This window comes from Oncorhynchus masou, chromosome 26, assembly GCF_036934945.1.
Source record: "Oncorhynchus masou masou isolate Uvic2021 chromosome 26, UVic_Omas_1.1, whole genome shotgun sequence".
In the NCBI taxonomy this organism is placed as follows: Eukaryota; Metazoa; Chordata; class Actinopteri; order Salmoniformes; family Salmonidae; genus Oncorhynchus; species Oncorhynchus masou.
The window spans coordinates 11,177,270-11,203,830 of NC_088237.1; positions in this window are offsets into that span (position 1 = coordinate 11,177,270).

Genomic DNA, 26,561 nt, shown 5'->3' on the forward strand with positions numbered 1-26,561 from the left:
CTAGTGCTTGGGTTGACAGACAGCACGTTCACTCTGTGCGCGGCGTGGTGACTGAAACACAAGCTGGTTTATGTGGGGCAAATCTAGGCTAGGCTAAGGCTAGGTTGAGTGATCGCACACCCGTCAAGCAGCTAGCACGCTGCATGAGTAAAGACACACTGATGAAAGGTGGAAAATGTAAGAGCAGTGTCACTAATTGACCTGACATGCACCTCAGTGTTGCTCAATGGGGACAAGGAGCGGCTAGCATGGCCTCCCTCGTGTTGACACGTGCAGAGGGACCAGCTCTCTGTCAGGTGGCTGAGGAAAAGGAGATGGTAGAGGAGGAGGAGGGCCGGGATTGTGTCTCCTTCTCTGTTCCAATTCGGAACGTACCACTCAGCCCCTCTGTCCCAGGGGTGCTGTCCCCGAAAAGCAGCTAGATCTCTCATCATCAGTGCATGGCAGCATATCTCTCTAAAGTGCTGGGATGGATGGTACAGAACGGTACTTTAGATTACTCTCGGATATGGGAGAATATCAGCATACCATCAAACATGACTTACAGCGCTGCAGCTGCACCATAGCAACGTACAACTGTACCATCACAGGAATAGCTAACACTTAGATCACTTTGAATCCCAAGTTTTGAGCAGATCAGCCTCTCTCAGAGTCTCACTAATTAGCATTTTTGGGGCTCACCCCTACCACGTTAGTAACATGATGACAGTGTCTATATCTATCTACATTTAGTCAAAAATCCCTCCAGGATCAAGCAATGAGATGTCATTATGTTCGCCTGATTTAATACAGTGATGTACATGTATTTTACCCAGCAGCTGGGATTGATTTCGAGGTTCACCCAGATTCACTTCTTTATATCTGAGTGAGGGTGTGAATTCCCTATGCCACTTTTACATAAATGATGCAAACCATGCAGAGGAATTTGTACTGCTAAATGCTACACTGAAAACAATACCATACCTCTTCTTGGTGGTTTTTGTTGTGAAACTCCAACACCCTTCGAACAGCCCTCGGGGGGAAACACCCCAAATGCATTTGGGCATGTTAAAATTCAGAAATGCAGAGTGGAAAATAAATGACACGATGTGGTTAAGAGCAACGTGGTGCTGTTATGGAGGACGTACAATGGAGTACCTTGTCACCTACTATAACGTCAGCGAGGACATCTAGTGCCATTAAGAACTAAAGCTCCCATCTCTCTCTTTCCCCAGTGATTGGTGTTCTGGAATGTAACATGGACTTCTGTCGTGTGGATTCTGCCTGCAGCAAACTGACATAAGCCCAAGTCATGAATGAATGGATGAAATACGAATGTGCACAGAGTGAATGCACACACAATGCACCCCAAAAACACACAGACAGGCAAACGCATCTCACTTATTTAAACAACAACTCCGGGAACAGCTTCATCTCACATTTGCCCTTGTAAATACATTCATGAATTGAATTGAATTGTTCATTTTTCATATTTTCATCGGTCAAGTGCCTGAAACCAAAAGCGTGCGAGCTCCCCATCTAACTTACAAAACAGGCGCATAAATCATGCAGTGACCTTTCAGTGTCGGAACAAGTGGAGGACATGGTTTAGATATCCGTAGGCCTCGCTCCCTAGAGAGTGTGTGTGCTTACACGGTAATAAGCTACACTCCATTCCCAAGTTTCCTCTCTCTCTCTCTCTGATGTGCGTCCCAAATGGCACCATATTCCCTAATAGTGCATTACTTGCATTACTTTTGACTGGAGCTCTATGGGTACCTGGTCAAATGTAGTGCACTACATGAACAGGTAAATAGGGAATAGAGTCCCATTTGAGACTCCACGGTAGCATGGTGCCAGGCCCTTAAAACAAGCCCTTAATAATCAACAGGGCCACATGGTGAAGGACGACCCCCACAGTGGAGGTCTGAGAGGATAGGGAGGAATAAACTTTCCTCTGGGCCTACCATTCTACTACCATTCTTCAACCAGTCTTCTACCAGTCTTCTACCAGTCTTCTACCAGTCTTGTCTTGTACCAGTCTTCTAATCAACCCCCCCAATGTCGTATGTCCTCTATGCCCAAGCCACTCAAGCCCCCCCTCCCCCAGTGCGCCTATACTATCATTCAATCACACTCACAAGTACAGCACTTCTAAAATGAAGGGTCGCAAGATAGGCCCGGCTGTAACAAATGTTGAACACCTAGTCCCTACTTGACTAGACATCACTTGAATATTGATTGCATACAGCAACAATCAAAATAAAGCATTATCGCCACATACAAACACATACAGTAGAATATCAACAGGTTCATTGACTTACTCCCTATCCCCCAGCCACATGTGGCATGGTGTAATCAGAGCACTGATAACCAAGCCCTTTAATCATCGTACATCACAATCAGGACGACACATCAACATGAATGAATAGTCATTGTTGCAGAGAGTGCTATGGAAATAGCTAATTTCCTCCCTGTTGATTCTGTGCATTGTGTAAATACCATTAGACACATGCCCAAAACATCATTAATCATGGCTGGGGAAATCACCCTCACGTTATTTCAATTTCCTAGAATAAGAGCTGTTTTCACAGAAGATTCATTAATCAATTGCATCTCATTATCCCCGTATGGATCTTTCCTGTGGCATTATTCCATCGCCATGGCGCCATGTGTATAGAAGGAAAAACAGTATCGGATTTCTTCACATTTCATTAGAAAGAGGTTTATCTTGGGCTCTTTCCAACATAGGTCTACAGTGTGCTGCTGCGTTTCTAATAGTCAATATCATATCTGAAATTATGATAAACAATTATGTTCAACAAGAAATGTTTGTCAGCGTTGTGAGCCGAGTTGGCGGAAGGTTAATTGTTTGTGTTTCTAAAAATAAAAAAAACAGGAAGAGAAGACACTCTGTTTACGTTAATACGGTTTGAAGAATATGCTTAGAATTTTTTTGCAATTAACATTTTCCATTACCTTAAACCTTGTTAGGTCATGTTTTGATATTTATGAATTTCATTAACAAACCCTTATTTTAATGGTGGCTCACATGCTTATAAAATGCGAGGCAGACAGCTAGATAAGCAGCCATATCTAACATTCATCATTAGTTATTTCACTTAGTCAAGCAAACAAAACATAACATAGTCACAATACTAACGAGACCTTAGACCGTTTTTTTCCCTGCCGCCATTTTAATTATGAAATGTTGTGTGCCATGCCTTTAATGATTCTGTTTTAATGGAACTCCCAAATTAATTGTGTACCCTGGCACTGTCATAGCACATTAAAACACTTCAGGGAATTACTATAATGAAGAATCAATGGAGCAACATATTACGTCTAGATGTTCATCGATATGCGCTGTAAACATAGAACAGGGGTGCTGCTTGTGAATTCAACTCATGGTGCTGTTCAGTGATCAGAGCTGGGGAGATGCGAATGCTCATGTGCATCTGTGTGGTGTACAAATGAATCACCATTTAATCTGGAGCATCCCATTTCTAAATTATGACCGCAGGGAGCGAGTGACCACATTTCACCAATTAAATGTTTGAGCAATATTTTTGAACGCTGTGAAAATGAAGGCAATGAAATGATACCAAAGAACAGACAGGGTATGACCTTCAAAACTACAAAAGCAGATCTCAAGAAATGGAACTAATTCAAAATTCTAATTGTCGATTGTTAATTCAATCATCTAGTTCACTAATAGAAACAATACATGACAGAAAGTATGTGGACACCTGCTCATCAAACATCTCATTCCAAAATCATGGACATTAGTATGAAGTTGGTTCCCCCTTTACTGCTATAACAGCCTCCACTCTTATGGGAAGGCTTTCCACTAGATGTTGGATCATTGCTGCGGGGTCTTGCTTCCATTCAGCCACAAGAGCATTAGTGAGGTCGAGCACTGATGTTGGGCGATTAGGCAGTCGGCATTCCAATTCATCCCAAAGGTGTTCGATGGTGTTCAGGTCAGGGCTCTGTGCAGGCAAGTCAAGTTCTTCCACACCTATCTCGACAAACCATTTCTGTGTGGACCTCGCTTTGTGCACTGGGGCATTGTCATGCTGAAACAGGAAAGGGCCTTCCCCGAACTGTTGCCAATAAGTTGGAAGCACAGAATCCTCTAGAATGTCATTGTATGTTGTAGCGTTAAGATTTCCCTTCACTGGAACTAAGGGGCCTAGCTCAAACCATAATAAAACAGTATTCCTCCCCCACCAAACTTTACAGTTGGCACTATGCATCATGTCAGGAAGTGTTCTCCTGGTCAGATTTGTCCGTTGGACTTCCAGATGGTGAAATGTGATTAATCACTCCAGAGAACGCATTTTCACTGCTCCAGAGTCCAATTGCAGCGAGCTTTACACAACTCCAGCCGACACTTGGCATTGCGTATGGTGATGTTAGGCTTGTGTGCGGCTGCTTGGCCATGGAAACCAATTTCATGAAGCTCTCGACGAACAGTTCTTGTGCTGACATTGCTTCCAGAAGCAGTTTGGAACTCGGTAGTGAGTGTTGAAACTGAAGACAGTCAGTTTTTACGCGCTGCACGCTTCAGCACTTGGCAGTCTCGTTCTGTGAGCTCGTGTGGCCTACCACTTCGCGGCTGAGCCATTGTTGCTCCTAGACATTTCCACTTCACAATAACAGCACTTACAGCTGACCAGGGCAGCTCTGGCAGGGCAGAAATGTTACGAACTGACTTTTTAGAAAGGTGGCATCCTATGACGGTGCCACATTGAAAGTCACTGAGCTCTTCAGTACGAGCCATTCTACTGCTAATGTTTGTATATGGAGATTGCATGGCAGTGTGCTTGATTTGATACACCTGTCAGCAAGGGGTACGGCTGAAATAGCCAAATTTGAAGGTGTGTCCACATAGTTTTGTATAGTGTATATCCTGTGCTTGGCTGTGTCTGCCTGGGCTGGTACATTTATGCACATATTTCCTCCTGTTAAGGGACTGAGAGCCCATTTGAATTATCATACCATCCACTTTGGATTGTCAACTATGAAAACAACATGAGAGGCGGTGAGACGACAGCGGCAGACTAATCTAAAAGTGAGCTTGTCTGCCTGCGGCGTGGAAAAAACCCATCTGAGATACAGATACAGAGGTAGAAGCCAAGGAAAAGAGTGGAGGAAGGGATAGATGGAAAAAGAGAGAAGGGAGGGGCTCTCTTAAAAAGCATTACATTGGGACTTGGAAAAGAAGCTACCTTTGTAGCATCCACACATATTTCATCTGAGGGGAAAAGAAAGGCCTCCTCAGCTTATCAGGGTAAGCCAATCCGCTGCAGCGTATTGCTTCCATCCAACAGGCTGTCACAGATCATATTAGTCTGTGACCACAGCTTCTTATTTCATGCCGCCCCACAGCAGAGATTGGATTCCCTGCCATTTAGGACCACGGGAAGCAAAAGAGGTTGGAAAGTTTCCTCCTGCGTGCGTCGACACACGGTAATGCTGCATCTTTTTCCTTTTGGATGTAAATAGAGCTGCAGATGGGGTCCTGGCTAATAGTAAAGTGTGTGTGTGTGTGTGTGTGTCCGTTTCTACCTGAAAGTCATAGAAAATCACTGCAGGGGTTGATGAGTCACTTTATACCTCAGGAGAAAATTGAGGCAGGAAGGAAGTCATCTTCCAAGTCACCAGCAGGCCAAATCGGATTCCTCCCTGCAGGCGTCCAATGGCTATTTTCAAGACATCTTTCCCAGAAACGACCCCTCTCAGCAGCCACAGACAGACCACACCAGCTGAAAGATGACACACCGGAGTGAGAAATCAGTCACTCAAAGTCAAGAACCAATTTCACTCATGGGACATGTTCTACTTTGTACTGAGTGATGCAATTGCTTTTGAGGTTTCTTCTTGCCAAAATGACATATTCCTTTTAGGGGAACACATGGCCTGAAGCTATGTCGATGTGTACTAACACAAAACTGCAAATATGCACAGTATATCATTTGTAGGAACTGTGTACCATATTCTGTAATTAGACCATCAAAAACAGCAGCATATGGCAGTGCTGCACGAGCACCAAAGAACTTAAAGCAAAAGTATCAGTTCCCAAGACAGTCTACAGGATATCTATGTAAGATGACGCTTCACAAGGGAACACTGTGACCTTATAAGGATGTTCACATGCCTGTTGATATGCTTCCTTTAATCCTGTTTCATGCCCTCATGAAGCTAGAACTGGCACAGTCCTCGCCTCAGACACTTCCACCTACGACCCATCTTCAACCTATCAATCTGGAACAACACTGCTTCCCAGCCTCCTCCTCCAACTTTCACTCTGTCCTGTCGCACCTCCTCTGGTTTATGATTTCGGTGGCAGGTAACCTAGGGGTTAGAGCGTTGGGCCAGTAACCGAATGGTCGCTTGTTTGATTCCCTGTTGACGTGCCCTGGAGAACGGTGCTTTAACTCCAATTGTTCCAGGGTCGCCGTTGATAACGGCTGGCTGTGACTCCACTCCAAATGTCCAATTCATGCATGTAATACAAGCTTGTACATGGATGAGATAGGACAAATATAAGCACCACAAAAAGCATTTGAATTCAATAACCCCTTTGCCACCAGAGACTCCTCCATTGTCTTTCAGGAGGCGTGGGGAATAAATGGCAGACTCAAAGTCATCTCTTACCGATGATAAGTGTGTCTTTCCGGAGCCACTCGGTAGCCTGAAAATGTACAGCGGGAGAGATCGGCCCCTCTGAAGGAGGCAAAACCATTTGGAAGAATATCAATGACAGTGGTACTGAGGCGCTGGCTCCCCATTTTGTTGCATTCGACTTTCAGTGAATGGGGGGAAAGAAAGGGGAGAAAATAAATCTCCTATTGACACTGTGCAAATGCCTTTTACTTCACCCTGGCTGGCTGTGACAAAAAGGGATGATTTTTTATTAAAAGCACTGGCTTTCTATCCCCTGTGTCATGTCTCTCTCCTTACAGGGAAGGATCTCTGCAGATACAGAGCAGCCCCACTTCATTATTTTCAAGGAGCTGGCCTGAAGAAGCACACTAACAGAAACACACACAGACAGAGACACACACACACAGACAGAGACACACACAGACAGAGAGACACACAGACAGAGACACACACACACAGACAGAGACACACACACAGACAGAGAGACACACAGACAGACAGAGAGACACACAGACAGACAGAGGCACACACAGACAGAGACACGCACAGACAGAGACACACACAGACAGAGACACACAGAGACACAGACAGAGGCATACACAGACAGAGACACACACAAAAGCACATGCACACCCACACACACACAAAACATGGCAACTGCTGTAGATGTATTTTTTATTCTTCAGGGTTTATGACAAAGAAACTGTGAAGAGTTGTGCTTTTGTTTTGCTGACAGTCCTGTTTTCACCTCTTCTCCAGAGTGGCTGATTTTAAGACAAGAGCGGCATTTAGCTTCATTGGGTGTTTGGTGAAGGGAATGGTTCACTAATGGAGGGGCCTTTCAGCCTTGGTTTGTTACAAGCTGCTTGAATTAGTGTGTGTATGTGTGTGTGTGTGTTTTCTGGTCCACACTTGAATGGTAAACAAACCTAAATTGGAGCAACCGGGCACATTTTATTAGTCCCCACAAGGTCAAATTATATTTCTAGGGGGTTTAGGGTTAAGGTTAGAATTAGTGATAGAGTTAGAATTATGTTATGGGTTAGGGTTAGGACCTAGGGTTAATTTTATGGTTAGGAGCTAGGGTTAAGTTTAGGGTTAAGGTAAAGTTTTAGGGTTCAGGTTAGGGTTGGGTTTAGAGTTAGGGAAAATAGGATTTTGAATGGACTGAATTGTGTGTCCCCACAAGGTTAGCTGTACAGTACTGTGGTGTGTGTGTGTGTGTGGTGCAGTGATTTTCACATACAGAATTTCCTTCTGATATGCCCCAAAATTTACATCAACCTCAGAATCTGTCAATGAATATAAAACGTAACTATGTATACTGAACAAAAATATAAAAGTAACATGTAAAGTGTTGGTCACATGCACAAAAATGCACAAAATGCTTATTTCGCCAAAATCCTTTACATCCTGTTAGTGAGCATTTCTCCTTTGCCAAGATAATCCATCCACCTGACAGGTGTGGCATATCAAGAATCGGATTAATTGACTTCATATTAGCTATGGCCAGTAGAGAAACAAACACTTCCTGTACATTCTTCCTCTGTATAGTTTTCTGAGTTTTCGTTCTTGTATTTGTCAAATGCAGCAATGTATTTAAAAGGGATGTTATAGTACGCGTTGGAGAAGCTAGGAAGCTGGCTGATATCGCTGGTGAAAAAACTTTCCTCCACAAAACACGATATCCAAGTAAACTCCTCCACAATGTCTCAGTTACACTGAAACATTCCCTTAACTTCAAAAACAATGGCTGTTGTGGTGTGGAGAAACCCCACTTTCCTCCACACCCGTCATCCATCCATCCACCCACCCAGGGAGCTTAGTCAAAGTGTTGTACTAGCGATTTCTAAGGTGTTCAGCCTCCCTGACCCTAAACCCCCAGGGATCTACACTGATCTCCAACTTTCAGCCAAGAGCTTCATAGAGGGAACAAGGAAGTCTCCCAGACTCCCCCCACACCAGTGCGTGCATCACTCTCTCCAAGGTCTGCGGGACTGAAATGGGGAGGACTGACAGTCAGACACGAAGCAAACAAGTCAGGCTGATCAATAGCCTATCTTTACGACCAGCCCGTTTGTCACAGTGTTTTCCAATGCGGCTTCTGTGGAAACAACGAAGCTGTGGATTTGTTTACCGAGAAAGACAAATAACGGGTGATAACGCTGCCAAAGTAACTCTGTGTCTGGTGTTATGACTCCCTCCTCATTTTATTGGCAGCGTCACATTATAAACAGCTTCTAAATACCATTCTCATCAAAAACAATGGCATAGACACACATTGTATCTCATAGCCAATACCACTAGTGCCCATCCCCATAGGAAGATTTACATGTATGCATATGGGAGCCCCATTTGCAGCTTAAATGTCGTTTTTTCATCAATGCTCATTAAGAAATGCTAGCGACCATGATTGAAGGTAATACAAGAGTTGTCTCGAGGGTGTGGTTTGATGTGTGTGTTTCCTGGGTTTGTCTTTGCCATTCCGTCACAACAAACAAGGGCTGTTGTGAGTGCAGCCTGGTAAACTAGGCTAGCTTTGCTAGGGAGAGAACAACGTTTTGAATTTGAGGACTTCTCCCCTCCTGACAGACTCGCCATCTCAAGATGGTCAGCTATTTCAGTTCTAAGTGCAGGCTAAAGTCTGCTCTGACCTGGTGTTTGGCCAAGCTGGAGGCAGCTAGCTAGCATAGCTTGGTGATAGCTGCAGCTGGCTAGCATAGCTCGGTGATAGCTGCAGCTGGCTAGCATAGCTCGGTGATAGCTGCAGCTGACTAGCATAGCTCGGTGATAGCTGCAGCTGACTAGCATAGCTCGGTGATAGCTGCAGCTGGCTAGCCTATCTCACTGATATTTCTCTGTCAAATCAGTAATGGCAAGGTAGCAAGAGCCAGTGTCTGAAATGTGTTTCATTAGACACTCGTTCGACAACACCTTGCTAAGAAAACGTCTTGCAACTTAGTTTCAACATTTCATTACGTCATGTTACTGAGGAAACGATATCAACTGGATGTTGAATGACCGTTCTTGAGTCAGCTCAGCTGTCCTATGACACAACATTCTAGTACTGGCCAGTTTTGTCTTATCTTTCCTTAAGTATATGATATGTGTGCATATCGATCGGTGTGACGACCCTCCCACTCTGTCTGCCGTATTCTCTCTTTGTTCTTGTTTCCTTATTAGGATGCTGCTGGGCGGAGTCGGGAGGGTCGTCAGCTACATGGGAAACACCTGGGCCGGTGTGTCCCAGGATAAATACACCACTCCCTCATTCATGGAAGAGACTCTCTCCATGCAGACACCTTTATAGATTTTGTTGTGTATCTTGGTGGTTTTTGGTTGTTTGCTTTGGCACCTTTCAACACCCTGCATTATCACATTCATGCATGCCAAAACACTCACTTACACTACTGATTACTGATTACACACACCATTGTATATTGTACTTAGTTTACTTTATTTAGTAAATATGTTTTGTTACTCCTTATCTCCACGTTGTCTCCCTTTTGTTACGGGCTTTGAGCCGGTTCGTAACAGTATAGATACATTTATCAACAAAAGATTTGATGAGTGTGTTCGTCTTACAAAGACAAAACATGTTATACTGTAAATATATGGATTATAAAGACAGTATGACCACACTTACCTAGCAAATGAAAATGAGTTGCGTGTAGAGTACAACTTCAACTGTCTAACCAGAACTAGAATGGTATTCTGTTGGTCCAAATCTAAGGATTTGGCTGTCTAACACACAGGTCTCTGGGTGAGGTTCTGTCTTCAAGTCTCCAATGAATAATGAAGTTCCTTCCATCTTTTTTTACTACAGGTTATGGACAGGTGCAGTCAGGTGTCTGGAGGGGTGTAAGTGAATGACACTCCCTCCTGAATATGAAAGAGTTTGCCTCAACCCACGGGTCCAGCAGGCGGAGATCAATAACTACAGGCAGACGTGAGATGCAGGATGGTACTCTTTTCATGCCCTTCTGTAGACTACTGACCAATTCCAAGCTTCCTCCAGAGAATGCTCTGCGTTGGTCAGTAGACTACAGAGTGATATGAGAAGGGTGCAAATTGCTGAACTTCTGTAGATATTCGAAATAAAGTGTTTTAATAACTTCCAAGTGTAACAGTTCTATGTAGAATATACCGTCCTTCCGTAGAAGCAGTGCTTTGCTAATATAACATTGTGCAAATATTATACCTTCCTGTGTGGTGTTCCGTACACGTTTGAAGACCCCCCCCCCACATACACTACATGTGTCTTGTATAATAGTAAGCAATAATACCAAAATTCAGACATCAGTATTGACCTGTCTTTCAGTCAGAGGACTGATTTCAAAAGCATCTCTTCTGTCCTCCATCTGTAGAAAACGAGGAAGAGTTCATGAGTGGCATGTATTGAAAGGGTGATATTGCTAAACTATTGTGATGTACTGTCTTATTAGTAATCACCCTTTGTCCCTTCTGAGGGTTTTCTCAATGCCTGATGGGCAGTGCAGTGTAGATCAGCTCCAGGAACCCTCATCAGAGATACTGGTCATGAAGGAGCCTGACTTCAGCTCCTATATCCGACCCAGCTTTTATATCACAGAGGGGGGAGAGAGAGAAAGATTGTCACCATACAGTCGTAAGCCAAAAGTAAATACACAGTTAAACTTCGCCAATCAGAGATCCTGATTCACAAAGGACATGTGCCAGCATTGCACTGACTGGTTGGCATTACTCACTCGGGCCCAGGAATAGTCCATTGGCACCTCGTTACAACATACAAGACAAACATACAGTATACACATTACATTATCAATGGTGGTTAGGTGATTTCCAGGAGAGATAGTATTTTGACCATTGACCAATTATCCTATTTACACTTTGTCGTCAATTTTGACACTAGAATACATGTTTCTGACTCATATTGATGCCACATAGGCAGTTTTCAAAAGAAGAAGTTGGTTTTCAAGGACAGTCGCCCTTTATTAAGTACATTCCCTTGATGTCCTACTGTGTTGTCAACCCTGAATCCAATCCAAGGTAAAAAAAAAAATGGCACTAAAGGTGCTAGCTACCGGCAGCTCAGAATGAATTGTCAAAGGGAGCATTAAGTAAGTCACATAGAGAAAAACAAAAAACAGAGATGAGCTGGAAACGTAGGCCCCCTACAGTGCTCCCTTCCAAGAAATCAGGCATAGCCAACCTTGCTGACAGTGTGTGAGGCTGAGGCAGGCTACCCCGCTGGGCAGCTACAGATGAGATCTCTTAGAGATAGGCCACGCGTTAGTCCAGGTGTTCTCACTCCTACCTGAGATGAGCTTTTCGCGAGCTGGCTGGAAGCAGGCTGATACTCAGCGGGAACCAGTTGTACAGGGTCAACCTAGTACTTGTTGGCCAGAAACAACCGATACCCCCTACCTAATACACCCTAGGCATCGGTGTGAAAGGAGTAGATCAATATGGGGGGGCGGGGGGGTTAGCGATCAGAGGTTGAGCTACAACTACATTGCTAACTGTCCAACCAATTAAACATGTACATAAAGTGCCTAGGGAGGAAGTAGTAGGGTGTTTCTGGACCAGGCCCACATGCCTTTTCCTGAAGACATCCTTCCATGTGGTGTTGAGATGAGCAGCTGTTAAGCTGGGATGGGTGTGATATATCACAGATAGATACGCTTTTATAGTGGGCTGTCATCACCCCCATCCCACCTTATTACCGGGAAAGTAATGGGTGAGATTGGTGCACTAATAACTTAGCACATGACACTATTACCATTTTTAGTTCACCTTAGTCTGAAGCAAGAAGTATGGTTTGAATCTGGAAGTAAACCAGGAACTTCACCATTAACGTGAAGAAACATTTATTTTTTAATTGTTGTTCAAGGGAGACCAGGCCAAGAAGGCAGTTCCAACATAACACACAAATAATAAAAGAGTCCTAACATGAATTAAAACAGATACCCGCCCCACCATTCCATTCCATTCCATTCCATATTAGCTAAGATAAAAAGAAAAACGTTTTAATTAATCAATTAAGCAAGGTTGTACAGAACTCGTTTAGAAAGAAACAAACAAATGTCTGCTCCTCTGTAAAGACGAGAACTTTCAAACAAAGTACTTCTCCAAGAGTTCAATTAATTGATGACAGAAAAAGTTCTCTCTCTTTCATGACAATTTGAATCCTCTCCAGAAGTGTTGGTAACGAGCTTTTAATGGTTGCCTGTTGGTTCAGACAAAGAGAGACAGTCAGCCTAGTCCTGCTGGGTGGTAGATAGACAGTAGACAGTCTCTCTCTCCAGCCAAGTAAAGCCACACTGGACCAATTACTGAACAGGCAACCTACTGTACAACCACACTTTATCACAGCGCTGTCTATCTGTCAGCCTCTCTGTCTGGGAGAGAATCATCTCTTTCAAAAGCCCTACATCTGACTACTAAGGATGACACAGAAAGCTTGGGGGTCTAACGCTTTGCCAGATGAGAGACCTACTTGAACAAGATTGTGAATCAAATGACCACCCACTATTTACTCAAACTACACCTGTAGCCTTCTGTGTGAGCAAATGAGTGTTGTTTCATGTGTTGCCTCGCTATACCTCCTGGAGTCATTAACTCTATAGGGCAGTGACGTGCGGTGAGGTTGGTGGCTGGGTAGGCACTGGCTATTGTCAAAGCCAGATTTACACACAAAGAAACCTTGATGAAGCCCAAGTTCACCATATAACAGATAGTTCCAACAACCAGAGTGACAAAAATGTCACCAAATGTAAATACCAACGTGGCGAAGATACACAATGATGGTGGCATATTTGATATCATCCGACAAAATGGCACAATGCTCAACTCAGCCACAGACCGATGTAACATCCACAGTTACAACTGATAGGTGGCACACAAAAAAAAACAATATATGGACACATTTCACAGAAGTAATTTGCAGTGAAAACTCCATAGCCTTTCACAATGGATTTACACACATAAAAGTATTATTATTTGAAATATTATTACACACACATATACAGTACCAGTCAAACGTTTGGACATAACTACTCATTCAAGGGTTTTTCTTTATTTGTACTATGTTCTACATTGTAGAATAATAGTGAAGACATCAAAACTATGAAATAACACATATGGAATCATGTGGTAACCAAAAAAGTGTTAAACAAATCACGGTGACAGCCTTGTAGACATCTCGTTTATTCATTTTTAATCTCAATTGACATGATGGCGCAGCTGTACTTCCCCAACACTCCCAATACATAATCCGCCAAGGCCACAGGTCATCCCTCACGCCATTCCCCAAAGCTCCTCCTTGACTTTGCTTTTAGCCACAGCAAAGATATCTGGTGTTTGTTTGTAACACCTGTGGCCTCATCTACATCGAATGCGACAAACGTGTCCTCCTTCATCTCATCTGTAGTGTCCTTTCAAAATCACATCACTGAATGCTTCAGTCAAACCTGTATTCTGTTTGATGTACCCGAAAAACACGGTGGAAGTCTCCAAGTGTCTAGCTAACCTTTTGTCTTCATCAGCAAAAGTATGCTATAACTCCACATAGTTGCCACGGTTACATGAGCTTGTGCTCTCGCCATTACCGCTGCAATGCTAACTCCTGTTTCCCGAAGTAGCATGTTGCTCTAATAAGGTCCTTCAAAATCGCAGTTTTCCTTTACCTTAGCATTGTCATTGTGGATGGTCACTTGTTTTTGCTGCTCATTTAACGCCAGATCGATCCGTTTGTTCCCAAAAGCTGACCGTGTCCATTAACGGTAACTGGAGTCAGGAACGGCGTGGCTCTTCAACGATTTGATTGGATGAGGACATTGGGGGGAAAAGGCTGGCGCCTTTCCTGAGGTTTTGATCGAGTTTTAGCAAATGTTGGGATTTTGAGCTTAATAACAGCTTTAATATTAGATTATCACGGGGGTAAGCGCTGCCAACCCTGCCTACCCCGACTGCACATCACTGATATAGGGTGTTTCACCACGATTTTATGTGATCATATCCTTCCATTGGCTTTTAATCCATACCAGGCCATCATAGTTTCACTGACCACTAGCTGTGCCTAACTGTGCCTATATTACGAACCTCCACGTTTTGCATGATTCTGTAATGAAGCAGAGGAATAACGAACATAAAAGAAGGATGGATGGAAAGAAGACAGTGGGAGGAAAGAAAGGAACATGGATTATGTTAAATATATGAGGTATAATGAATGGGGGAGGAGAAAGGAACAGAGGAGGCTAAATTAAATTCAGTGTTTAAAGAAATCCAGTGTACGTGGCGTGAAGCCAGAAGCCAAGCATTCTATGTTTTCCATGCATTTTAACACTTTGAGGCAGTACTGATGCAGGATCAGAGGTTAAGTCCATAGGCGACCTAGATTAAATGCCATCCCGGGATGCCAAAAATCCGTTTCATCTGTCAAAATAAATACGTTTGCACATCCTGACTCCCTCTCTGTCTCTATTTTTTCATATTTCTCTCTCTTTTACTTGCTGTCCTCTCTCTTTCTCTCTCACACACACACACACACACACACACACACACACACACACACACACACACACACACACACACACACACACACACACACACACACTATCCTGTAGCTCTGTAGTATTCACGGATTTCAGTATCCATGCTGCATATTAAATGGTCTAGGAACCGTAGTCGAGCATCTAAACAACATCCGGTTCCACCATACCGTTTTAGTGTCCTAGTCTAGAAAATGTCTTCCAAAAGATTTGTTGATTGCTTTATCTTTACCTTTTTAACTGTGTATTCAGCTGCAAATCAGCTCGTTCTGCCAGTGGATTAATCCACCTGCTAAGGCGCTGTCAAAGCAGCGGACGAAATGAAAGTTGGAGTCATTAAAAAGAAGAGAAGCACTGGGCTCCTGCCCAATTAACATTTAACCTGAAAACAATCAACTGCAGGGGAAATAAAGAGGGATAAATTAGAGGGGATTATATTTTCAGTCTACTTGAAGCCCTCTGTGGGTCAAATCCTCCCTCTCTTCAGAGTCAGATCTTCATTTCAAAGACGTGTGAGGATTGATCATACCTGGTCGAAGGAATCAACAGGGATGTGGAGTGAGTAGGTGTGTGTGTATGCGGGGGAGGGGATCCAATTCAAGTAAAAGTGAACAATTAGTCCAGTGTCAGTACTATGATAAAGTATAGGGCCAATGCACCCGTATAGAGAGGTGATAGGAAGTATGGCTTTCACCAGATAGGTCTATATTTCCAGCACAGGATAGCAGGTTGGACCAGACAGAGAGAGGCCTCAGTCCCATGAGCCTAAATCCATCTGAACAGCATGGCCAGGCTCAGCGCTGGCTGTCAATCACAGGTGCAGCTGCCCAGTGTATCAGCAGGCTGACTTTGTCAGTACCGTTGTACCCCAGGGATAATTTACTGTTGTGCTCATTAGAAAAGTTTAGAGACCGCCGCTTATGGATTCATGGGAACTCGTTTGCCTAAACGTTGACAGAAAATCTTTACTAAAAGCACATACGGGAAAACTTTTCTGAAATGCCAAGAGCATAAGTAATGGACACGGGCAACAGAGTCCATGCCACTCCGGCCTTTGATCAAAAACGAATGAATAGATCAAATGTTGCCAAAATAACTGCATGCCTAATTACTGCAAATAATGAGAAACTGGGGTATATTGTAAAACCACTAATTGGATGAGTCTAGACTTTCAGATCAGTGAATTCAACTCTAAAATAAATGCAGAGTAACCGACAGAGAACACCGTTGAACTTGTTAGTTTCAAAATGACAAACAATAGAAAAGAGCATTAGATAAAATAGGATTTAATGTCAGGCCAAGATTTCCTTTATAAAGCCAGTACAGTACTTCTTTAACTAACTCTAGTTCTTCTCCCTCGGTACATATTCAACATGCTAACAGAGCTAAAATCTAATTTGGCAGTGGGATCTCCAGGGTAATTTGAGAGAGAGAGCGAGAGAGAGAGAGAGCGAGAGAGCGAGAGAGAGAGAGCGAGCGAGCGAGAGAGAGAGAGAGAGCGAGAGAGAGCGAGAGAAAGAGAGAGTTTTTAGCCAGGGAGTGAAGGTGAGAGAGAGAGGTGGCGAGGGAGAGAAAGAGAGAGTTTCCCATGCCAATAAAACCCCTTCAATTGAAAGTTTAATTGAATTGAAATTGAAAATGAGAGAGTTTATCCAGGGAGTGAGGGGGAGAGAGAGAGAGGTGGCAAGGGAGAGGAAGAGAAATGGAGATAGAGGGAGAGAGATAGATGACGAGGGAGAGGAAGAGAGATGGAGACAAACAGCGAGAGGAAGGAAGGGGGAAAAGATAGAGAGAGAGGGAGAGAGCGAGAGACAGCGAGAGGGGGAAATGGTTTCTACTCCTCTAGTTTAGCCAGGGAGGGACATGCGGAGGTCACTTTTACAGGTAGTTATAGTGACATAAAAGACCTGTATGTACTGTTCTTGTCATGCTTCTGTACATAATGAGCCCCATTCTACCTTCATGTACATATTACCTCAATTACCTCGACTAATCTGTTTCCCCGCACATTGACTCTGTTCCGGTACACCCTGTATATAGCCTCGCTACTGTTATTTTACTGCTGCTCTTTAAATCATTTGTTATTTTTTATTTCTTACTAATTTATTTTTTACCTGACACTTATTTTTCTTAAACTGCATTGTTGGTTAAGGGCTTGTAAGTAAGCATTTCACTGTAAGGCCTACACCTGTATCCTGCGCATGTGACAAATACAATTTTATTTTATTTGATTCTTGTTTTGGGGGGTAAGTAAAGGTTTTCATTCACACCTTGTAAATTGTAGGAAATCTGGCAAACTCAACAAGTCCCTTGAGAAATTACACTATACCCCATTCAAAAGGCAGTTAACCTCTTACATCTATGGGGGCGCTATTTCATTTTTGGATGAAAAATGTTCCCGTTTTAAACAAGATATTTTGTCACAAAAAGATGCTCGACTATGCATATAATTGATAGCATTCGAAAGAAAACACTCTGACGTGTCCAGAAATACCAAGATATTCTCTGTGCGTGCCCTAGAACGTGAGCTTCAGGCAAAACCAAGATGAGATGGCATCCAGGAAATGACAAGGATTTTTGAGGCTCTGTTTTCCATTGTCTCCTTATATGGCTGTGAATGCGAGAGGAATGAGCCTGCCCTTTCTGTCGTTTCCCCAAGGTGTCTGCAGCATTGTGACGTATTTGTAGGCAGATCATTGGAAGATTGACCATAAGAGACCACATTTACCAGGTGTCCGCCCAGTGTCCTGCGCCGAAATTGGTGCGCAAAAGTCACCTGCCAGTATTTTTCCATGCGATACAGAGAGGAAAGCAAGCTTCCACGAACTGCATATCAATGAAGAGATATGTGAAAAACACCTTGAGGATTGATTCCAAACAACGTTTGCCATGTTTCGGTCGATATTATGTAGTTAATCTGGAAAAAGTTTTACGTTGTAGGTGACTGAATTTTCGGTTTGTTTCGGTAGCCAGACGCAATGTAGAAAACGGAACGATTTCTCCTACACACAGACGCTTTCAGGAAAAACTGTGCATTTGGTATGTAACTGAGAGTCTCCTCATTGAAAACATCAGAAGCTCTTCAAAGGTAAATGATTTTATTTATTTGGTTATCTGGTTTTTGTGAAAATGTTGCGTGCTAAATGCTACTCAAAATGCTATGCTAGCTTTGCATACTCTTACACAAATTAGTCAATTTCTATGGTTCAAAAGCATATTTTGAAAATCTGAGATGACAGTGTTGTTAAGAAAAGGCTAAGCTTGAGAGCAGATGCATTATTTTCATTTTATTTGCGATTTTCAGAAATCGTTAACGTTGCGTTATGCTAATGAGCCTGAGGCTTTAGTCACAAACCCGGATCCGGGATGGGGAGTTTCAAGAAGTTAAATATTTTGTCTTGCCAATTCACCCTCTGAATAGCATACATACACAAACCACATCTTGATAGTCTCAAATCTTGAAAAAAGTCAGGAGCTGCCAGAGCCGCTGCCGGAATCGCCCTTCACTCCGGCGCTGCCAGAGTCTCCCGCCTGTCCGGTGCTGCCGGAATCTCCCATCCATTCGGGACCTGTTCCTAGGGTCCCCAGTCCGAGGTCGGCGGCAAGGGTCGCCGCTCAAAAGAGGCCACGGAGGCGGGTAAAGACTATGGTGGAGTGGGATCCACGTCCTGCGCCAGAGCCGCCACCGCCACCGCGGACAGACACCCACCCAGACCCTCCCCTATAGGTTCAGGTTTTGCGGCCGGAGTCTGCACCTTTGGGGGGGGGGGGTGCTGTCACGTTCTGACCTTAGTTCTTTTGTTATGTCTTTGTTTTAGTATGGTCAGGGCGTGAGTCGGGAGGGTTGTCTATGTTCGTTTTTCTATGATTTGGTATTTCTGTGTTTGGCCTGGTATGGTTCTCAATCAGAGGCAGCTGTCAATCATTGTCCCTGATTGAGAACCATACTAAGGCAGCCTGTTTTCACCCTTGAGTTGTGGGTGATAATTTTCTGTTGTGTCTTCACCAGACAGAACTGTTTTGTTGTCGTTTCGTTCTTTCACTTTGTTGTTTTGTATTTCAGTGTTCAGTTTGATTCATTAAATATTTACATCATGAACACCTACCACTCTGCACTTTGGTCCTCTTCTTCCACCACAGACAAGCATGACAACCACTGTATTTGTTAGTGACAGAGATATGGTTATCGAAAGTGCAGCAATACACATATCATCAGGCCATACTGGCTTAGTTTTGTCCTAACGCAGTTGTGTTGGGAAACTCCTGATTTATAGAGCGACATCAGGGCTGTAAGACACATTATGCCGGATTGCAAAGTGATGTGTAATTCCTATTGGAATCCAGCCAGAGTGGGGATATACAACAGTTGGAATGTTTATTCACCACCCCGGGTTCACAATGACTAGCTTCTATCCAACTGGCGACAGATTTTCACGAGACTATTCTTTCAAATATGCACAAAAACAACATGTATATTTTCCCCATCTGTGTTTCTGTCAAATTGACTTGTTGCTGATAAAATGCGTGATGACGTAGTGCACATAAAAACACCCTTTGCGTTTAAATTCCCATGGGCCCGTTAAATGGGCTTCCATCACATATTCAACTGTACTGTGTGTAACATATTGAGTCTACCAACTCCAGTAATGACACGTGTGCTCTTGCCCACGGCAATGCAAATATGCGTGCTGGAGGCTAAAGATGACGCACAGCCTACATGATGAGATTATCATGGGCAAAAAAAGAGCTAGAGTCTTTTTATTTGTCAAACGGCAGTCAAGCCTCTCTGATCATGTCACCGGAACAAGACTCTCGGTGCTCATTGGAAAGGAGCATCACTTTCAACTTTCACCACCCAAACATGATAATGATGGGCTTGGTTTGATGGGACTGTTTTACTGTCCAAAGGTTATTAACACCAACACCGGGGGTTATTTTACACAACTGAGTGTTAATTTCACTTTTACAGAGTGAATTTAACTCCTGAATCAACACTGCTGTAGTCACTGTCTGCCTGGTGTGACACATGGTTGCTTGTTGCTTTGTAGCCCTACAGATGGGGAGGTTAACTCTTGAGAGCTTGTTAATTGTTGGTGCAAGCAGAGACGATAAGCCTCACAGTCGTTACATAAACACAGAGGCCCATGTACACATCGATCCTATTTAGCAGGCCTGCCTGTTATTGTATTGTTGCATCGCCGCGTGTACTCTGTAGACAGCAGCTAACCACCAGCCAGACAAAGTACTGTAGACTGGAGGACAGAGAGGGACAAAGGGAGAGACAGAGGGAGAGAAAGACAGACAGATAGAGAGAGACAGAAAGAGAGTGATAGAGAGAGACAGATGTAAACAGAGAGACAGAGGCAGAGAGGCAGAGAGACAGAGAGACACAGACACAGAGACAGATAGAAACAGAGAGACAGAGACAGTGAGAGACAGCAAGTAACAGAGAGACAGATAGAAGCAGAGAGACAGAGAGAGACAGAGAGACAGAGAATAGATAGAAACAGAGAGACAGAGAGCTGTCACAAAGCTGTGAACGATCTGAGAGACAAGGCGAGAAGGGCATTCTATGCCATCAAAAGGAACATAAAATTCAACATACCAATTAGGATCTGGTTAAAAATATTTGAATCAGTCATAGAACCCATTGCCCTTTATGGTTTTAAGGTCTGGGTTCCACTCACCAACCAAGACTTCACAAAATGGGACAAACACCAAATTGAGACTCTGCATGCAGAATTCTGCAAAAATATCCTCAGTGTACAACGTAGAAAACCAAATGATGCATCCAGAGCAGAATTAGGCCAATACCCACTAATTATCAAAATCCGGAAAAGAGGCGTTAAATTCTACAACCACCTAAAAGGAAGCGATTCCCAAACCTTCCATAACAAAGCCATCGCCTACAAAGAGATGAACGTGGAGAAGAGTCCCTTAAGCAAGCTGGTCCTGGGGCTCTGTTCACACCACAAACACACCACACAGAGCCCCAGGCCTTAAACAGCCACCACTAACATTGAGTGGCTGCTGCCAACACACTGACACTGACTCAACTCCAGCCACTTTAATAATGGGAATTGATGGGAAATGATATAAATATATCACTAGCCACTTTAAACAATGCTACCTTATATAATGTTACTTACCCTACATTATTCATCTCATATGCATACGTATATACTGTACTCTATATCATCGACTGCATCCTTATGTAATACATGTATCACTAGCCACTTTAACTATGCCACTTTGTTTACATACTCATCTCATATGTATATACTGTACTCGATACCATCTACTGTATCTTGCCTATGCTGCTCTGTACCATCACTCATTCATATATCCTTATGTACATATTCTTTATCCCCTTTCACTGTGTATAAGTCAGTAGTTTAGGAATTGTTAGTTAGATTACTTGTTGGTTATTACTGCGTTGTCGGAACTAGAAGCACAAGCATTTCGCTACACTCGCATTAACATCTGCTAACCATGTGTATGTGACAAATAAAATTTGATTTGATTTTGATTTAGGACAGCAGCACAATTAGACCCAACAAAATCATGAGAAAACAAAAAGATAATTACTTGACACATTGGAAAGAATTAACAAAAAAACAGAGCAAACTAGAATGCTATTTGGCCCGAAACAGAGAGTACACAGTGGCAGAATACCTGACCAATGTGATTGACCCAAACTTAAGGAAAGCTTTGACTATGTACAGACTCAGTGAGCATAGCCTTGCTATTGAGAAAGGCCGCTGTAGGCAGACATAGCTCTCAAGAGAAGACAGGCTATGTGCACACTGCCCACAAAATGAAGTGGAAACTGAGCTGCACTTCCTAACCTCCTGCCCAATATATGACCATATTAGATAACATAACAGAGAGATAGAGAGAAATAGATCGAAACAGAGATACAGAGAAAGAGACAAAGAGACAGAGAGAGAGAGACAAAGAGAGAGAGAGAGAGACAAAGAGAGAGAGAGAGACAAAGAGAGAGAGAGAGACAAAGAGAGAGAGAGAGACAAAGAGAGAGAGACAAAGAGAGAGAGACAAAGAGAGAGAGAGACAAAGAGAGAGAGACAAAGAGAGAGAGAGACACAAAGAGAGAGAGAGACACACACAGACACACAGACAGACAGACAGGCAGACAGGCAGACAGGCAGACAGGCAGACAGGCAGACAGGCAGACAGACAGACAAACAGACAAGACAGACAAGACAGACAAGACAGACAGCACTGCATGTAATTATCGACAGTAGGTGTTGTGTGGAAGAGGACTCAGTTGGAGGTTAGAGTGTTGCAGGAAAGTGTGCGTGTGCGTGCGTGCTTGCGTACATGTGTACATTGTTATCATATTGATGGTGTCCGATGGGCCTTTTTCATCATCAGATAAAGTTTAAGGTAATCTCAGAGCTCCTCCACCATAGAAGGCTGGGGAATGAAAGGACACAGTGTTCCTGTACTATATGTGTCTCTCCATAGTTGCCTACCAATACTAGCAAAGGCAAAACTCAGCCTCTTTGTCATGTATTATTCATTCACAGGGTTAGACATATTTCTCCTGGTAAATTCTATCTATGCCTTTGAGAAATGAAAGTGTGAATACATGTACTACGGTACACGAAGGGCAAGATGGACTCAATTTGACCTGCTCAGACAAGAGGTCAGATCTCCAGGCTCCCAGGCTCAACTCTCCATGACTTGAGGCCACAGAGATTGACCCCTATCACATGGTTGAGCGCCCCGTCTGCTCACGGGGTTGGAAAGCACGTTGATAGCCAGTCTGAACGGATCAACGGGAGAAATGAATGAACACATAGATGCCACACTGGGTCATGTACTCTCAGATTCTCTTCGTTTAGCTAAGCCACCCCTTTATCCAATCCACTACGCTCATAATGTGTGGTGTAATCAGGTACGCGGAGAGAGCGGGACGGAACTTGGCATTCTCTATCTCTCCCTCTCTCTTCCTCTGTCCTTTCTCTCCCTCTCAATTCAATTCAATTCATTTCAAGGGGCTTTATTGGCACAAGAAACATATGTCAACGTTGCCAAAGCAAGTGAAGTAGATAATATACAAAAGTGAAATAAACTATAAAAATTAACAGTAAACATCACACTCACAGAAGTTCCAAAAGAATAAAGACATTACAAATGTCATATTCTATATATATATATATATATATATACATTGTTGCAACGATGTGCAAATGGTTAAAGTACAAAAGGGAAAATGAATCAAAATAAATATGGGTTGTATTTACAATGGTGTTTGTTCTTCACTGGTTGCCCTTTTCTTGTGGCAACAGGTCACAAATCTTACTGCTGTAATGGCACACTGCGGTATTTCACCCAGTAGATATGGCAGTTTATCAAAATTGGATTTGTTTTCGAATTCTTTGTGGATCAGTGTCATCTGAGCGAAATATGTCTCTCTAATATGGCCATACATTGGGCAGGAGGTTAGGAAGTGCAGCTCAGTTTCCACCTCATTTTGTGGGCAGTGAGCACATAGCCTGTCTTCCAGGTCTGCCTTTCTCAATAGCAAGGCTATGCTCACTGAGTCTCTACATAGTCAAAGCTTTCCTTAAGTTTGGGTTGGTCACAGTGGTCAGGTATTCTGCCACTGTGTACTATCCGTTTAGGACCAAATAGCATTTTAGTTTGCTCAGTTTTTTTGTTAATTCTTTCCAACGTGTCAAAATCTTATGATTTTGTTGGGTCTAATTGTGTTGCTGTCCTGAGGCTCTGTGGGGTCTGTTTGTGAAAAGCCCCATTAGTTGCTTGCTTTGGGGACTTTTAGGTGGTTGTAGAATTTAACGACTCTTTTGTGGATTTTGATAATTAGCGGGTATCGACCTAATTTTACTCTGCATGCATTATTTGGCGTTTGTTTTACATTGTACACAGATTATATTTTTGCAGAATTCTGCATGCAGAGTCTCAATTTGGTATTTGTCCCATTCTGTGAATTGTTGGTTGGTGAGTGGACTCCAGACCTCACAACCATAAAGGGCAATGGATTCTTTAACAGATTCAAGTATTTTTATCCAGATCCTAATTGCTATGTCGTATTTTATGTTCCTTTCGATGGCATAGAATGACTTTCTTGCCTTGTCTCTCAGATCATTCACAGCTTTGCGGAAGTTACCTGTGGTGCTGATGTTTAGGCCAAGGTATGTATAGTTATGTGTGTGCTCTAGGGCAACGGTGTTTAGATGGAGTTTGTATATGTGGTTCTAGTGACTGGATCTTTTTTGGTCCAGTCGCCAGTTCCTCTGTCCAGTGTGTGTTCTTTTCTTTTTATTGGTCAGTCTGAGACATGGCTTTTTCTTTGAAACTCTGCCGAGAAAGCCAGCATCCCGGAGTCGCCTCTTCACTGTTAACGTTGAGATTGGTGTTTTGCGGGTACTATTTAATGAAGCTGCCAGTTGAGGACTTGTGAAGTGTTTGTTTCTCAAACTAGACACTCTAATGTACTTGTCCTCTTGCTCAGATGTACACCGGGGCCTCCCGCTCCTCTTTCTATTCTGGTTAGAGCCAGTTTGCGCTGTTCTGTGAAGGGAGTAGTACACAGCTTTGTACGAGATCTTCAGTTTCTTGGCAATTTCTCGCAAGGAATAGCCTTCAGTTCTCAGAACAAGAAAAGACTGATGAGTTTCAGAAGAAGGTTCTGTGTTTCTGGCCATTTTGAGCCTGTAATTGAACCCACAAATGCTGATGCTCCAGATACGCAACTCGTCTTAAGAAGACCAGTTTTACTGCTTTTTTAATCAGAACAACAGTTTTCAGCTGTGCTAACATAATTGCAAAAGGATTTTCTAATGACCAATTAGCCTTTTAAAATGATAAACTTGGATTATCTAACACAATGTGCCATTGGAACACAGGAATGATGGTTGCTGATAATGGGCCTATGTATGCCTATGTAGATATTCCATTAAAAAATCTGCTAATTCCACCTACAATAGTCATTTACAACAATGTCTACACTGTATTTCTGATCAATTTGATGATATTTTAACGGAAAAAAATAGCATTTCTTTCAAAAACAAGAACATTTCTAAGTGACCCCAAACTTTTGAGCGGTAGTGTATGTTGAAAAGGGTGGGGCTTAAGAAATATGTGTGTGATTTTGCTGTGATCTGACAGGGGTGTCAGTGGGCTGACTGAACGCTCTGAGAGACTGGGCTGAAGTCAGTGATGAAGTAATCTACAGTACTACTGTCAAAAGATGAGCTATAGGTGTACCTACCATAGGAGTCCCCTTAAAGCCTACCATTCACTATGTACAGTTGAAGTCGGAAGTTTACATACACTTAGGTAGGAGTCATTAAAACTTGTTTTTCAACAACTCCACACATTTTTCGTTAAAACAGACTATAGTTTTGGAATGTCGGTTAGGACATCCACTTTGTGCATGACACAAGTAATTCTTCCAACAATTGTTGAAAGACAGATAATTTCACTTACAATTCAAGTGGGTCAGAAGCTTACATACACTAAGTTGACTGTGCCTTTTAACAGCTTGGAAAATTCCAGAAAATTATGTCATGGCTTTAGAAGCTTCTGATGGGCGAATTGACATCAATTGGAGGTGTACCTGTGGATGTATTTCAAGGCCTACCTTCAAACTCAGTTGCTCTTTGCTTGACATCATGGGAAATCAAAATAAATCAGCCAAAACCTCAGATTAAAAATTATAGACCTCCACATGTCTGGTTCATCCTTGGGAGCAATTTCCAAATGCCTGAAGGTACCACGTTCATCTGTACAAACAATAGTAAGCAAGTATAAACACCATGGGACCACGCAGCTGTCATATCGCTCAGGAAGGAGAAGTGTTCTGTCTCCTAGAGATGAACGTACCGTGGTGCGAAAAGTGCAAATCAATCCCAGAACAACAGCAAAGGACCTTGTGAAGATGTTGGAGGAAACAGGTACGAAAGTATCTATATCCACAGTAAACGAGTCCTATATCGACATAACCTGAAAGGTCGCTCAGCAAGGAAGAAGCCTCTGCTCCAAAACCACCATAAAAAAGTCAGACTATGGTTTGCAACTGCACATGGGGACAACAATTGTACTTTTTAGAGAAATGTCCTCTGGTCTGATGAAACAAAAATAGAACTTTTTGGCCATAATGACCATTGTTATGCTTGGAGGAAAAAGGGGGATGCTTACAAGCCAAAGAACACCATCCCAACCTTGAAGCATGGGGGTGGCAGCATCATGTTGTGGGGGTGCTTTGCTGCAGGAGGGACTGGTGCACTTCACAAAATAGATGGCATCATGAGGCAGGAAAATTATATGGATATATTGAAGCAACATCTCAATGCATCAGTCAGGAAGTTAAAGCTTGGTTGCAAATGG